This window comes from Theropithecus gelada, chromosome 15 (genome assembly GCF_003255815.1).
Source record: "Theropithecus gelada isolate Dixy chromosome 15, Tgel_1.0, whole genome shotgun sequence".
In the NCBI taxonomy this organism is placed as follows: Eukaryota; Metazoa; Chordata; class Mammalia; order Primates; family Cercopithecidae; genus Theropithecus; species Theropithecus gelada.
Window position 1 is genome coordinate 85,726,649 of NC_037683.1, and position 15,286 is coordinate 85,741,934.

A 15,286-nucleotide genomic window follows, 5' to 3' on the forward strand; every position below is an offset into this window, starting at 1 on the left:
GGTTCATGACTGAAGCCCCTATAACAGAGGCAGATTAACAAGAGAAAAATATACAAATGTATTTAATATAAGTTTATGTGATATAGGGGCCTTCAGAAATGAAGACCCAAAGAAACAAGTAAACCTGTGTATATTTTATGCTTGACTTGATGACGTGGACGGTTGTGCAGAAGAAGTGTAATTGGGCAAAGGAGGTATAATTAGTGGTAATAAACTGAGGGGAATTTAGCAAGGCCTGTCTGGTCAGATTCTTCTCTGTGTCCCTGTGTCTTCAGAGATAAGGACATTTCCTTTTCTCCAGGTATAGGGAGGCCACCTCTAAAATGAGGGTCTTATGACCTGCTTCAGAGGAAGGTCAGAGGATTCTTTTTTGATCTACCTCAGGGGAGAAGGGCGGGAGAAAGTCAGAGAGTAACCTTCCTGCTTCTGCTGTTTTCTCAAAAGCCAAGGGTATTAGGCAGTTTTCAGGCTGCTGATAAAGACATACCTGAGACTGGGAAGAAAAAGAGGTTTAATTGGACTTAGAGTTTCACATAGCTGGGAAGGCCTCAGAATCATAGTGAGAGGTGAAAGGCACTTCTTACATGGCGGCATCAAGAGAAAATGAGGAAGAAGCAAAAGTGGAAATCCCTGATAAACCCATCTCATGAGACTTACTCACTATCATGAGAATAGCATGGGAAAGACTGGCCTCCATGATCAATTACCTCCCCAAGGTTCCCTCCCACAACATGTGGGAATTCTGGGAGATGCAATTCAAGTTGAGATTTAGGCTGGGACACAGCCAAATCATATCATTCCGCCCCTGGCCCCTTCAAATCTCACGTCCTCACATTTCAAAATCAATTATGCCTTCCCAGCAGTCCTGCAAAGTCTTAACTCATTTCAGCATTAACCCAAAAGTCACAGTCCAACATCTCATCTGAGATAAGGCAAGTCCCTTCTGCCTATGAGCCTGTAAAATCAAAAGCAAGCTAGTTACTTCCTACATACAACTGGGGTAAATACAGCCATTCCAAATGCAAGAAATTGGTCAAAACAAAGGGGTTACAGGGCCCATGCAAGTCCGAAATCCTGTAGGGCAGTCAAATTTTAAAGCTCCAGAATTATCCCCTTTGACTCCAGGTCTCACATCCGGGTCACACTGATGCACAAGGTGGGTTCCCATGGTCTTGGGCAGCTCCACCCCTGTGGCTCTGCAGGGTACAGCCTCCCTCCTGGCTGCTTTCACAGGCTGGTGTTGAGTGTTTGTGGCTTTTCCAGGCACACAGTGGAAGCTGTCAGTGGATCTACCATTCTGGGGTCTGGAGGACGGTGGCCCTCTTCTCACAGCTCCACTAGGTGGTGCCCCAACAGGGACTCTGTGTGGGGGTTCCAACCCCATATTTCCTTTCTGCACTGCCCTAGCAGAAGTTCTCCATGAGGATCCTGCCTCTGCAGCGAACTTTTGCCTGGGCATCTAGGTGTTGCCATGCATCTTCTGAAATCCAGGCAGAGGTTCCCAAACATCAGTTCTTAACTTCTATGTACCCACAGGCTCAACACCACGTGGAAGCTGCCAAGGCTTGGGGCTTCCACCCTCTGAAGCAACAGCCCAAGCTGTACCTTGGCCCCTTTCAGCCATGGCTGGAGGGGCTAGGACATAGGGCACCAAGTCCCTAGGCTGCACACAGCACAGGGACCCTGGTCCTGGCCCATGAAACCATTTTTTCCTCCTGGGCTTCTGAGCTTGTGATGGGGGGGCGCTGCCGTGAAGGTCTTTGGTATGGCCTGGAGACATTTTCCCCATGGTCTTAGGTATTAACATTAGGCTTCTTGCTACTTATGCAAATTTCTGCAGCCGGCTTAAATTTCTCCCCAGAAAATGGGTTTTTCTTTTCTATCACATTGCAAATTTTCTGAACTTTTATGCTCTGTTTACCTTATAAAACGGAATGCCTTTAACAGCACCCAAATCACCTCTTGAATGCTTTGATGCTTAGAAATTTCTTCCTCCAGATACCCTAACTCATCTCTCCCGAGTTCAAAGTTCCACAAATCTCTAGGCAGGGGCAAAATGCTGCCAGTCTCTTTGCTAAAACATAACAAAAGTCATCTGTGTTCCAGTTCCCAACAAGTTCCTCATCTCCATCCGAGACCACCTCAGCCTGGACTTTATTGTCCGTATTGCTATCAGCATTTTGGGCAAAGTCGTTCAACAAGTCTCTAGAGAGTTCCAAACTTCCCCACATTTTCCTGTCTTCTTCTGAGCCCTCCAAACTGTTACAACCTCTGCCTGTTACCCAGTTCCAAAGTCACTTCCACATTTTCGGGTGTTTTTCAGTAAACTGGTACCTACTCTACTGGTACCAATTTACTGTATTGGTCTGTTTTCAGGCTGCTGATAGACATACCTGAGACTGGGAAGAAAAAGAGGTTTAAGAAAAAGAGGTTTAACTGGACTTACAGTTCCACATGGCTGGGGAGGCCTCAGAATCATGGTGGGAGGCAAAAGGCATTTCTTACATGGCAACAGCAAGAGGAAAAATAAGGAAGAAGCAAAAGTGGAAACCCCTGATAAACCCATCATATCTCATGAGACTTATTCACTATCACAAGAATATCATGGGAAAGACTGGCCCCCATGATTCAATTACTTCCCCGTGGGTCCCTCCCACAACATGTGGGAATTCTGGGAGATAAAATTCAAGTTGAGATTTGGGTGGGGACACAGCCAAACCATATCACCAAGGTAACATATTTTGGGGTACTGTGTCCAGAACCCCATTAATAGTTCATGACAAAGTTTGTCTGAGTGCGGTGCTGATTTCTTGTCTCTATTTCGTGATCAGAGTCGATCTTCCCTGGTTGATCAACCTCCCGGGGAGGGGACTGATGACAACTGAGTTTCTTTTGGAGTTTCTATCTTTAGGCAAATAAGAGGAGTTCAAAGAAAGCTTCTCCTTGCATTTGCTATTTTTCAAGTGCTTTCAGCTCAAACTAATCCCTATGCCAGACAGACATGTTTTAGAGTGGCATATTCTGCCACCTTCGTTCCCTGTTGCACAGATCAGGAAACAGATTCAGAAAGGCTACACCACTAGTAAGCAGAAGATTCAACCCAGGCTTAGCCACACCCAAAACCCAGGTTCTTTGCACGCCACTCCACTGCCCTGGTAAGTCAAGACATTTCACCAGCTGAGATCTTTATGCCAATTTGGAACTTTCCATAAAGTATCATATTATCATTCTGTATCTTTATAGTAAAGTTCAAATGATTTAAAAATCACCATAAACAAAATTGAAAAACAACTGACAATTGGGGCTAAAACTACAGTTCATATCACAGAGTAATTTTTTTTTCTTTTTTTTGAGACAGTCTCACTCTCGCCCATGCAGGAGTGCAGTGGCGTGATCTCGGCTCACTGCAACCTCTACCTCCTAGGTTCAAGCGATTCTCCTGCCTCAGCCTCCTGGATAGCTGGGATTACAGGCGAGCACGACCACGCCCAGCTAATTTTTGTATTTTTAGTAGAGATGGGGTTTCACCATCTTGGTCAGGCTGATCTCGAACTCCTGACCTCGTGATCCGCCCACCTTGGCCTCCCAAAGTGCTGGGATTACAGGTGTGAGCCACCGCACCTGACCATAATTTTCTTAAGGTCTAATATCTATAACTCATAAGAAAATGTCCAATTGTTTTTAAAAATTGGTCAAAGAATATGAATAGAGTGTTCACAGAAGAGGAAATACAACTGATTCTTAATAGAAAATGATGTTCATTTTCACTAATAATAAGAGACATTTAAATTAAAAAGGGAACTACCAATTTTCAGCCATTAGTTTGTTAAACTCCTAATCATTTCACATTTGGAAGAAACATGTGCCGTCCTCATATGCTGCCAGTGAGGTTGTAAATGGAACAATCTCTCAAAGGGGAAATTTGGTAACAACTCTCAAAAATAAAGATATTCATGTACTTCACGAGGCCCCAACAGAAATGGGAAAAGTTCCCTTGTCCCCCTCATAGGGCATGCTACGGGGATGTGGCTTGCTTCTTCAGTACCCTGCTGCTCAAACCTCTAGGGGAGCATACAGAATGGAAGGCTGTGGGGCTCCAACCCCACTGCAGTGTCTAGGGGTGAACGTTTACGACTCCTAAGCCCCAGTGGGCGTGTGTTACAGGATGCTCTTTTAGTTTTTTTCTTTTAATGTCTCCATCTGTAGGTGGCTTGTGTTAACCAACTCAATGAAACTCTCTATTTAGTCACAAGGACAGAGGGCTTTCTGTATCCTGGGTTCTTGCCTTGGTGTACTGGAAGAATCGGATCACACCTGGGCTTGGAGAATGAGTGCAAAGTTTTACTGAGTGGAGGTAACTTGGAGGAAGTCAGAAGGGGATATAGTGGGAAGGTTTTCCCGTGGAGTCGGGCTGCTCAGCAGCCTGGGCTCTCCTGCGACCGCCCCAGCAAAACTCCTCATCGTTCTGCTGGTGACTGTTGGTACATTCCCCTCAACATCCAACCACCCATGTGTTCCTCCATCTATGTGCTCCTCTCAACGTCCAGCAGCCTGCATGTCTGTCTTGCTAGGGTCTCGGGTTTTTAAAGACACAGGATGGGGGCATGGCAGGCCAGGGTGGTCTTGGGAAATGCAACATTTGGGCAGGAAATGCCTGTCCTCATCTAGGTCCGTGGGGTTGGAGCCCTAGCCAGGGACCCTGCCCTCCTCTACCCAGCACTTCCTTTCCTCGCTTTCATATCATTTAAAGGCACCATGCTCTTTCCTTCCCAGTACTTCCATATATCACTTTGACCCTAGATTTCCACATTGAGGAATTTATTCCATACACAAACACAAGAATATTTTTGTAACTATAATAGCAAAAAACTGGGAACAACCTAAAAGTACACCAACAAGGCACTGGTTAAATACCATGTAGTGGCTGGGCACAGTGGCTCATGCCTGTAATCTCAGCACTTTGAGAGGCCAAGGTGGGCAGATCACTTGAGGCCAGGAGTTCAAGACCAGCCTGGCCAAGGTGATAAAACCCTGTCTCGACTAAAACTACAAAAATTAGCTGGGTGTGGTGGCACATGCCTATAATCCCAGCTACTTGGGAAGTTGAGGTAGGAGAATCGCTTGAACCTAGGAGGTGGAGTTTTCAGTCAGTCAAGATCACGCCACTGCACTCCAGCCTGGGTGACAGAGGGAGACTCTGTCTTGAAAAAGAAAAATAATAATAATAATTAATTTTAAAAAGATTTTTGACCAGGCATAGTGGCCCACGCTATAATCCCAGCACTTTGGGAGGCCGAGGCAGGCAGATTACCAGAGATCATGAGTTCGAGACCAACCTGACCAACATGGAGAAACCCCGTCTCTACTAAAAATACAAAATTAGCCAGGCGTGGTGGCGCATGCCTGTAATCCCAGCTACTCGGGAGGCTGAGGCAGGAGAATCACTTGAACCCGGGAGGTGGAGGTTGTGGTGAGCCAAGATCCTGCCATTACACTCCAGCCTGGGCAAGAAGAGTGAAACTCCGTCTTAAATTAAAAAAAAGTTTTTAAAAAATACCATGTAGTACTATGCAGTTGTTTAAAATTTCCCAAAGCAATAGCCTTTGGAAAGAGCAGCAGGGAAACTTACATTTCACAGCATTCTCTTTTGTATGTGTACCATTTAACTTTTGTACTGTGTATGTATTGCTTAATTTAAAAAATACATATATTATTTAATTTATTTTTTGAGGCAGGGTCTCACTCTGTTGCCCAGGCTGGAATGCAGTGAAATCATGGCTCACTGCAGCCTCAACCTCCTCTGCTCAAGCGATCCTCCCACCTCAGCCTCCTGAGTAGCTGGGATTACGGACATGTGTTACCATGCCCAGATAATTTTTTTTCTTTTTTCTTTTTTTCTGTAGAAATGGGATCTTGCTATGTTACCCAGGCTGGTCTCACATTCCTGGGCTCAAGTGTTCCTCCTGCCTCAGTCTCTCAGAGTGCTGGGCTTACAGGCATGAGCCACCGTGCCTGGCGAAATATATGAATTTTTAAAAATGAAAAGTGAAACTAAGGTTGAAGTCGTAACAATTGCCAACATTTAGTGTGGTGGTTATTCTATAGGCCAAACATTGTTCCAAGAGATTTATTGAATCAGCTCATAAAATTTTCACAAAAATTAAAGGGGAAAGAACTATTACTATTTTAATTGCACAAAGAGAGAAACCGAGGTCCACAGAAGTTAAATAAGTAGGTTGGATTCCAAGCCAAATAAAGGACATTAGTGGGACAATTGGAAAGATTTGAATAACGGTTGTAGATTAGATCGGGGATCTGCAAGCTTTCTTTGTAAAGGGCCAGAGAGTAAATATTTTAGGCTCTGTAGACCAAACGGTGAGAGAACCTCAGCAGGTCTCTGTCACAAGCAGTAAATTGTGCATGTGCGGCACAAAAGCAGGCATAGTTGTGTGAACAAATGAGCAAGTTGAGTTCTGATAAATCTAATGTATCAATATTGAAACATGAATATCATATGACTTTCATGTGTTAAATAGTTCTTAACTGGCTGGGTGTGGTGGCTCATGCCTACAATTCTAGCACTTTGGGAGGCCAAGGCCACTGGATCGGTTGAAATCAGGAGTTCGAGATCAGCCTGGCCAACGTGATGAAACCCCATCTCTACAAAAATTAGCCGGATGTGGTGTCACATGCCTGTAATCTCAGCTACTCAGGAGGCCGAAGCATGAGAATCGTTTGAACCTAGGAGGTGGAGGTTGCAGTGAATCGACATCATGCCACTGCACTCCAGCCTGGGTGACAGCGCAAGAAGAAAGAAAGAGAAGAAAGGAAAGAAAGAAAGAAAAGAAAGGGGAAAGAAAGAGAGAGAGAGAGAGAGAGAGAAAGAAAGAGAGAGAGAGAAAGAAAGAAAGAAAGAAAAAGAAAGAAAGAAAGAAAAAAGAAAAAGAAAGAAGAAAGAAAGAAAGAAAAAGAAAGAAAGAAAAGAGCTTAACTATCTAAAAGCATTCTTACCTAGGGCGGCCCTGCAAAAATAGATGGCGGGCTGGATTTGCCTGAGTCTCAGGCCCCAATCTCCCACCCCCTGGGTAAGATAACGGTATTGGTCATTGCACTCTGGTTATGTAAGAGAATGTCCTTATTTTCAGAAAACACTACACACGAAAGTATTTACAGTGAAAACGTCATTCTGTTTCTAATTTGTCTGCCGAGTGCTTGTCTAGCCTCTGCTTGCACAGTTCCCTTGATGAGGAACTCATTTTATCAAGTGGCTTATTTTCTTACAGGACAACATAGAAAATTATTTATCAGATAAAATATATATATACTTCCATGTGAGACAAATGCTAGAATAAATACAATTATTTTAAAGTGAATGAAATTGGCCTTTTGATAACAAGACTAAAAAATCGGCGTTTTTCAGGTGCAAAGTGAGATTGCAAGCACGCCAGCGAGGTGGAGCCAATGTTTAACCAGTCCTCCACCTAGTGGCCAAAGCTTGAATGAACTACTGTGGAATGACCAAAGTCTCCCTCCAAAAGGGCCAAGGGCAGAGGAAAAAATAAGTTAAATTAACTTTATTTTGACAACGAGTAGAATAGAATTCATGATTTTAAATGTACAGAAAAAGTAGATGATTATTTTTCTAGCAAGAAACTGAACATATTTTTTCTTATGTGAGGAAAATAATTTCCTAAGTTGAACCCAAATTCTATAACAGATCTGTTGTAAATAAAATTATATTCTCAATGCAAACAAATATTGCTTACTTAATTCCTTCCTGAAGACAATTTTACAAGGAAAAAAACACAAAATTATGAAATTCCAAATGGCTTGCTTGAATCCCCTCAGCTCCTGGGAAGATAAAAGGTAAAGATTTGTCCATTGGAAAGGTATCTGTAACTTGTGGAAATACGAGAAAATAATGAATGCCCATGAACATATTAAATTTAACCTAGGAAGTTTGAATGTAATTCAAAGCATTTTACATACTCACCAAATGTGAAATTCAACAACACTGCTTACAGTTGGCCAATTATTTTAGATTCCTATGGACACATACGTGATTCAAACCATACAGCTTGCTCTAGCTTTATGTAAACCAACTACAAGTCAATGGGCATCACTCCCTCTTCCAGGATTACAGAGTCAGGTGAGATCATCAGCAGGGAAATTGGGCAGATGGTGCTGTAATGGTTCCATGACAGATGTTAAGAGTCAAGGCTTAGAAATCTAGAATCTCAGGGGCCGGGCGCAGTGGCTCACGCCTGTAATCCCAGCACTTTGGGAGGCCGAGGCGGGCGGATCACAAGGTCAGGAGATCGAGACCATCCTGACTAACACGGTGAAATCCTGTCTCTACTAAAAATACAAAAAATTAACCGGGCATGGTGGGCGGGTGGGGGCTGTAGTCCCAGCTACTTGGGAGGCTGAGCCAGGAAAATGGCGTGAACCCGGGAGGCGGAGCTTGCAGTGAGCCGAGATCGCGTCACTGCACTCCAGCCTGGGCGACAGAGCGAGACTCCGTCTCAAAAAAAAGAAAAAAAAAAAAAAAGAAAAGAAATCTAGAATCTCAGGTTTGGAAGGGCACCCTAAAGATCACCTTGCTTGGCCAGCTGACTGATCTTTGAATCCCTTTTTTGACATTTCCAGCAAAGAATAGTCAATCTTGTTTAAGCCCTGAGAGTAATGGGCAGCTCAAGACTACGTCCCAAGGTTCTCTCCATTCTTGCCAAGTTGGAATATCTCTTGAGCAGCCAAAATTGTTCTTGCAGACTTTCACCTCTAACCCGCTGGTACCCCTTTCAAGAACAAGTCTACCATGTCTGCGTATGAAAGTCTTCACATATTTGAAGATAACTACTATGTCCCACTGAAGCATTTAAAAAACACCTGGATGAAGCATTTTCAGTTCTTCATATCTCACTGTTTTGTTATCTACTTCAACCTTTCATGCGTTTCCACATTGGTCTATTAAGTCATGCATCTACTCATCAATTTTTTCATTAGTATTTATAGATCCAGCTGTTGGAGTTGTCTTCTACCTCTATTGAATTGCATGTTTCTAAAGTCCATCCTTTTAACCCACTGAAGTCTTTGGATCCAGAATTTTTCTATGCCCACCAGCTTTGTATCATTTCAAGTTTGAGTCTATTTCTGTTCAAATTCTGTCACTAGAATTTTCCCATGCTTTATTTAATCCTTACAACAACCTGTTATTAAGTGAAGATATCTTGAAAGTGATAGCGATTGGCAGTCCGGCAATAGTTAATCCATTTTATAGAGAAAATAAAAAGCAGGTGACCGAGCTAGTCATTCAAAGATGGTGTCCAATGAACCATGACTCTCAGTTTTCATGCCTACTCCCAGTGTGGTCCCCTTTCACATTAAACCTGGGCTCGACCTGTGGCTCAATTGGTAACATTGTCTAGGTTGAATGGGATTTCTTTTCTTTTTCTTTTTTTTTTTTTTTGAGATGGAGTCTTGCTCTGTCACCCAGGCTGAAGTGCAGTGGCACAATCTTGGCTTGCTGCAACCTCTGCCTCCTGGGTTCAAGCAATTCTCCTGCCTCAGTCTCCCAAATAGCTGGGACTACAGGCACATGCCACCAGGCCCAGCTAATTGTGTGTGTGTGTGTGTGTGTGTGTGTATTTTTAGTAGTAGACACGGGGTTTCACTGTGTTAGCCAGGATGGTCTTGATCTCCTGACCTCATGATCTACCCTCTGCGGCCTCCCAAGAGTGTGATTTTTAATTGCCTTTTGAGTCAAATCATTCAGCTGGTAATAGATGAAACTTATGTCCTCACTAAGAAATGACAAACACAACCACAATACTAAACAATGGTATGAATGAAGCAGAATTGGAAATTATTTTGTGGGCAAAATGTAAATTAGAGCACATGTGAATGTTTTATTCAATTGGAATATATCCCAATGTTAAACTTAGAAAGTGAATAAAGCATATTAAATTGATTTGTCTCTGCAAATTTCAGAGTGTATGACTAGATTTGTCCATATCTGAAGAGTCATGAACAGTGCCATTCAATCCAATTATATAAATTTTACAGGCATCTTGCTGTGACAATAATTGAAAACAACTATTTTGTTTCCGTAAAATTATCATATCTTCAGGTCAATAAAAATATTTTCACATTTTAAATTCATGGGGACTTTTTTCCTGCCCATAAAGAGAAGAGATTGATAAATATATTGATAATCCTTGGAAGGAATTTGTCTTTAAGGGGAAAAAAGGTATCTGATTTGCCTCTATTTTATTTGAAGGCAGAGCTGAGCTTACCTGAAGACATGTAGAAACGTACAGCTTCTGGATCAAAGAGAGGTCATGACGTAATCAGGACTCTTTGATGCAAGTAACAGCAACTGACTGGGGCTATCTAAAATCAGCTCTCCACTTCCAGAGGACATGCCAGTACTGAATGCCTCTGCTATCACTGGGTACCATCACCATGTGGCACATGGTGAAAGATGCTAACTGCCCTTCAACTCTGGTCCCTGGGCATTGGATTAGCCAGCTTGGGTCATGTGCCTCTGCCTCCATGATGGACATGGAGGAGGAAGATTTCATCTTGATATTCTTTGGTAAGAGTTGAGTTACCACATCTCACCGACACCACACAAGGTGCAGAATTCCTGCAAATTAAAATGGGGGGTTGGATGTGGGGACAGTCCGAATTAAAATAAAAGCTCTTTACAATATTCATCTCTACAGTGTCGGTGCTTTTGACTTAAGGGCCCAGCTCTGACCTACATCTCCCAGAACATTTTTGTTCTTCACATCAACTGTCTTACCCCACTGCTTCTTCCTGCCCAAGCCTGTCCCATTATATTACCTAAGTATTCATGATTCATCACTAACTCATTCTCTCCACCCACCACCCCCCCACCACCACCACTACTATCTCCTTCCAATTCCAGTTGGATTTTTCTCCCCAAGTCATGGGAAATTCATCACTGGTGTATGAAGAAGGAAGCACAAGAATGGGAAGGAGTGAGGCGGGGGCTATCTGCAGAGGAAAGTTCTTGTTCTCGCTGCCAAGGCTGAAGCAGGGGCAATATGTGTTCTAATGCCTATGACAGGAAATCTGGGTGCAGGTCACTGCAGCTCTCAGCTCCTGCAGTTCAGCCACTGCCTGCCCCACCAGCTTCCCAGACCATGTCCAATCTCGAGCGCATCTTCATCACCATGAGGCCACACAGCGTACAGTGGGGCCTGCTGAGCAATGTCATGAGGCACTTTGAGCTGAAGGGATTCCACCTTTGGGCCTCTGAGGAACACCTGAAGCAGCGCTACCCTGACCTGAAAGACTGTCCATTCCTCTTTGGGCTGGTGGAGTGCATGAACTCAGGGCCAGCCATGGCCATGGAGGGGGTGCTGAGTGTAGTGGAGACAGGCTGAGTGATGCTTGGGGAGACTAATCCAGGGGATTCTAAGCCAGGCACCACTGGCAGGGACTTCTGCATTCAGGTTGGCAGGGACATCATTCATGGCAGTGACTCAGTAAAAAGTGCTGAAAAATAAATCAGCCTATGGTTTATAGCTCCATGTCCCCAAATACCCTCAGCCCTGGGAAGCCAAGACAGTTGATGGTACTACATATTTCCAAGGTCAGATTCTGTGGGTGGGAAAAACTTAACCTGAAGAGCGGGTTGATTACAAGTCTTGTGCTTATGACTGGGCCTATGAACAAGAGGTGGACACAGCAGCAGTCTCCTTCAGCACTGCTTGGAGTGTCCCTGGACATGGCTCTTCATTCCATTGACTTGGAAGCAACAGGATTGATCATTGTTTTCTAAAGGATATTCACCAATAAAGCTGGAAACTGGAAACAAACAAACAAATGAAAAGGAATCTGAATGCATATGTGATGCAAATGGGTCAAAGATGGGCCCTGTTTCTTGGTCCTCATGTGTTCACTTCTTCGTAGCAGGCTAGGACCATGAACTCGAAGCCCACCAACCCCAATTCAAATTTTTACACATATTACTTTAAATATAGCCCCTATAAGCCTATTTTTAGACAATTAGAGCCTGACTTCTTTGCACACCCTACAAAACTGCACCCAACACCCGCTCACCATATATAAGATACATCCTGTAGCTACTAAAAACTCCAACAGACCTGCTGCTCTTCAGAACTCTCTGACCCAGAGACTCCCCATCTTGCTGTTGAGTGACATTGCCTAGACCTGTGTACCGGCTCTCCCATTTCCCTCTCCACTCAGAGCTCCCTTGCCCTCTTCCCTTCCAGGTGGTGGCCCCATGCCCACAGCTGTCTCTAGACCAGCTCTTGGTAGGAGGAACTTCCTTTCTTTCTTATGCAACCCTGTCACAGCACTATTGAATAAGCTCGTTGTGCAATATTGACATCTCATCTTTTCCTTATCTTAACCATGATCCAGGACTAAATTTCAGCTATATCAAGGATTAATTAGGCTTCCGTGAACTAATCTGTAAACATAACCATCAGAAATGTGTAGTGTCATCAACTGTCTTGGTTTCCCAGGACTGAGGGTATTTGGGGACATGGAGATTTTAGTACGAAAATTGGGAAGGGGCACAGGCAAACCACAATGAATTGATCACCCTAGGAATAACTGTTTCTAGTAACTGTTTCTTATAACTGCACCCCCAATGACTGATTTCAAGTCAACCTAGTGAGAACCTTTGGAGACAGCTGTTGGAAAGTATTGTGCTCACTTCACTCAATGCAATCCAGCTTTTCAGTAGGGCAGATATGTATATCTTAACATGATTTTCTGACAGCTTCCCCTAGAAATCTTTATATTCAGATTATATTCAGTAATATTTTACACAGACCAAAACTGGGATACCAAGGACATCAAGAGAATATTCATGACTTGGCTAAGAGTCAAAGAAAGATGTTATAGTGACCCAAGAAAAGAGCCAAGAAATAGCTAGAGTCTTTCTTTAGAAATTATTCTTTAAAAGCTTGATTATTCCTGGTTTCCAGTCAAAATTTACTCCAGGAAGACTAGACAGGCCATGCCGGCCAAAAGCCCAATTGTCAGGGCAGCTGCCCTTGAAGATGGGAGAAATTTTATTAACAACAAAGTTCCAAGGTCAGAATCTGCAGGTGGGAAAAACTCACGGTTGAAAATTACCAACAAAAGACAAGTTCAGTGGTCTGTGCTAATCCCAGTGACTCAGGAGGCTGAGGTGGGAGGATCACTTGAGTTTAGGAGTTCAAGACCAGCCTGGACAACATAGTGAGACCCTGTCTCTAAAAAAACAAAAAGAAAAAGAAAAAAGAAAATTGTAACAAACACCAATGAAATCAAACTGAGTCATGCGCATCAATTTGGGTGAAGCTTTCAGAAATCTCTAAATCTATTTTCTCAGTAGCCAGGAAAAACAGCTGCAACAACAAAACCTTACAGGGATGAACTTATTCTTTAAGTTTAAACTCCTTGTTTAGTATGCTTTTAATAGGACATCATGTGAATCTGTTAAAAAGCCATGCTTCTCATGATGTTTGTGTTAGTTTGGGTTCTCCCTAAAAACAGAGCCTGAGGAAAGAACTGGGGTGTAGAACATGGGAGGCAATCCCAGGACACAGGAGAAAGGGAACTGGAAGAATGAGCAGGGAAGGATAAAAATCAAGGTAAGGAATGGTACATTATGAAGGCTACTGCCATGGGCAGTGTGAACTCAGTTCTGTCAGGAACACTGAAAAAGAAAAAAGATCCTGTGGGTCAGGAATTTGGGCGCAGCTTGTCTGGGCAGTTCTGGCTCTAGGTTTTTTATAGGTTGCTGCTGGATGTTCATAGGGGCTATGATCATCTAAAGGCTTGTCTGGGCTGGGGGAGGCCTCTCTCAGGTGACTCACTAATGTGACTAGCAAGTTAATGCTGGCTTTTGACCTTAGGCCTCAGCTCCTCTCCACATGAGCCTCTCCACAGGGCTGTTTGATTGTCCTCACAATATGGCGGCCACCTTCCTCCACAGCAAGTGATCCAAGAGATAAAAATGGAATACACAATGCATTTTATGATATGGCCTTGAAAGTCACACACTGTCACTTCTTTCATATACCATTGATCACACAGACCAGCCCTGATTCAATGTGAAAGAGACTATGTGAAGGTGTGAATTCCAGGGAGATAAGATTCTTGGTGGTCATCTTGGAGGCGGGCTTCCACCTAGCCTCAGTTTCCTAGCCATGTTCTTGAGAGATTAAATGAGATAATGCACATAAAGTTCTTAATACATTACCTGGTATAGTAAATACTCAATAAATATTGGTTATTACTATTGTTATGAGCTTCTCTTTTCTTTTATCTTCTTTCCAGCCAGAGACAGTCCATCTTCATAGTAGCTGTGATGATTGTAAATTAGTGGACAGCTAAATGTTTAACTGAATTGAATTGTTTAATTTCAAAGCCTAATCTGAGCATATCTGTGTAGAAAAACCTAATGCAACATTTAAATTTTTGAAGAGCAGCAGGTTATCTGACAGCTTGAGAGCTCTTTCAACTTGAGAGCTGTTGTCTGATCATCACCCCTTTCACTTTCGTAGCTCTGGACCCAACTGAAGCCCAAGGACTTAGCTATACTTCCTCCTCCCCTGGCACCTGCTTGTCATGCTAAGAATTGATCCTCTGAGAGAGGCTGGAGGCTATAAAAATTCACCTGTGTCCCTCACACCCTGGGGTGTTTCCTGATGGGCCTGAATCCCCCTCCTTAACTCACACCCCTAGCTTTCACCTGGACTCTTTAGAACCAGAAAAGCATTCTGCCTATTTCTTTGGCTTGATTCCTATGTTTGAGGTCTGGCTGTGCGGACAGATTTTATTCCTTTATGTCTCCCAAACTGCTCAAATCCTCACCTAGGTGGCATTTTAATCTAGTCTCCTTTTCCCCATCTGGTGAAGCAGTGGTGTATGAATAAACCCAACATCCTTGGCAGGAGAAAAACTTTTTGTCTGATTACTAGAGCTACAAAATATCCCCCTTATCCAGTTGTACTTTTGGGGTAACATGATAGTCCACTCTTCCCTGCTCTTCTGTCCGTATTTGCTATTATCGACCATATTTGCTTTCTCTATCCTTAGCCATGGTCGTGTTTGTTTTGACATCAATAAGATTCTTAGATTAGGGCTGTGGTTCTTAGCCTTGGCTGCTCATTAGAACCACCTCAGAGCCTAAAAAATTTCCAATACCCTGGCTAAAAACCAGATCAATTACATAGGGTTCTCTGGGCATGGAATCCAGGCACCAGTATTTTTTTCAAGCTTCCTATGTTGAGTC

General features: G+C 43.3%; 1 pseudogene; it reads left to right on the forward strand.

Moving 5' to 3' along the window:
* Nucleotides 1-11,171: 11,171 nt before the first annotated feature.
* LOC112607740 lies at nucleotides 11,172-11,778 on the forward strand (annotated as a pseudogene).
* Nucleotides 11,779-15,286: the final 3,508 nt, after the last annotated feature.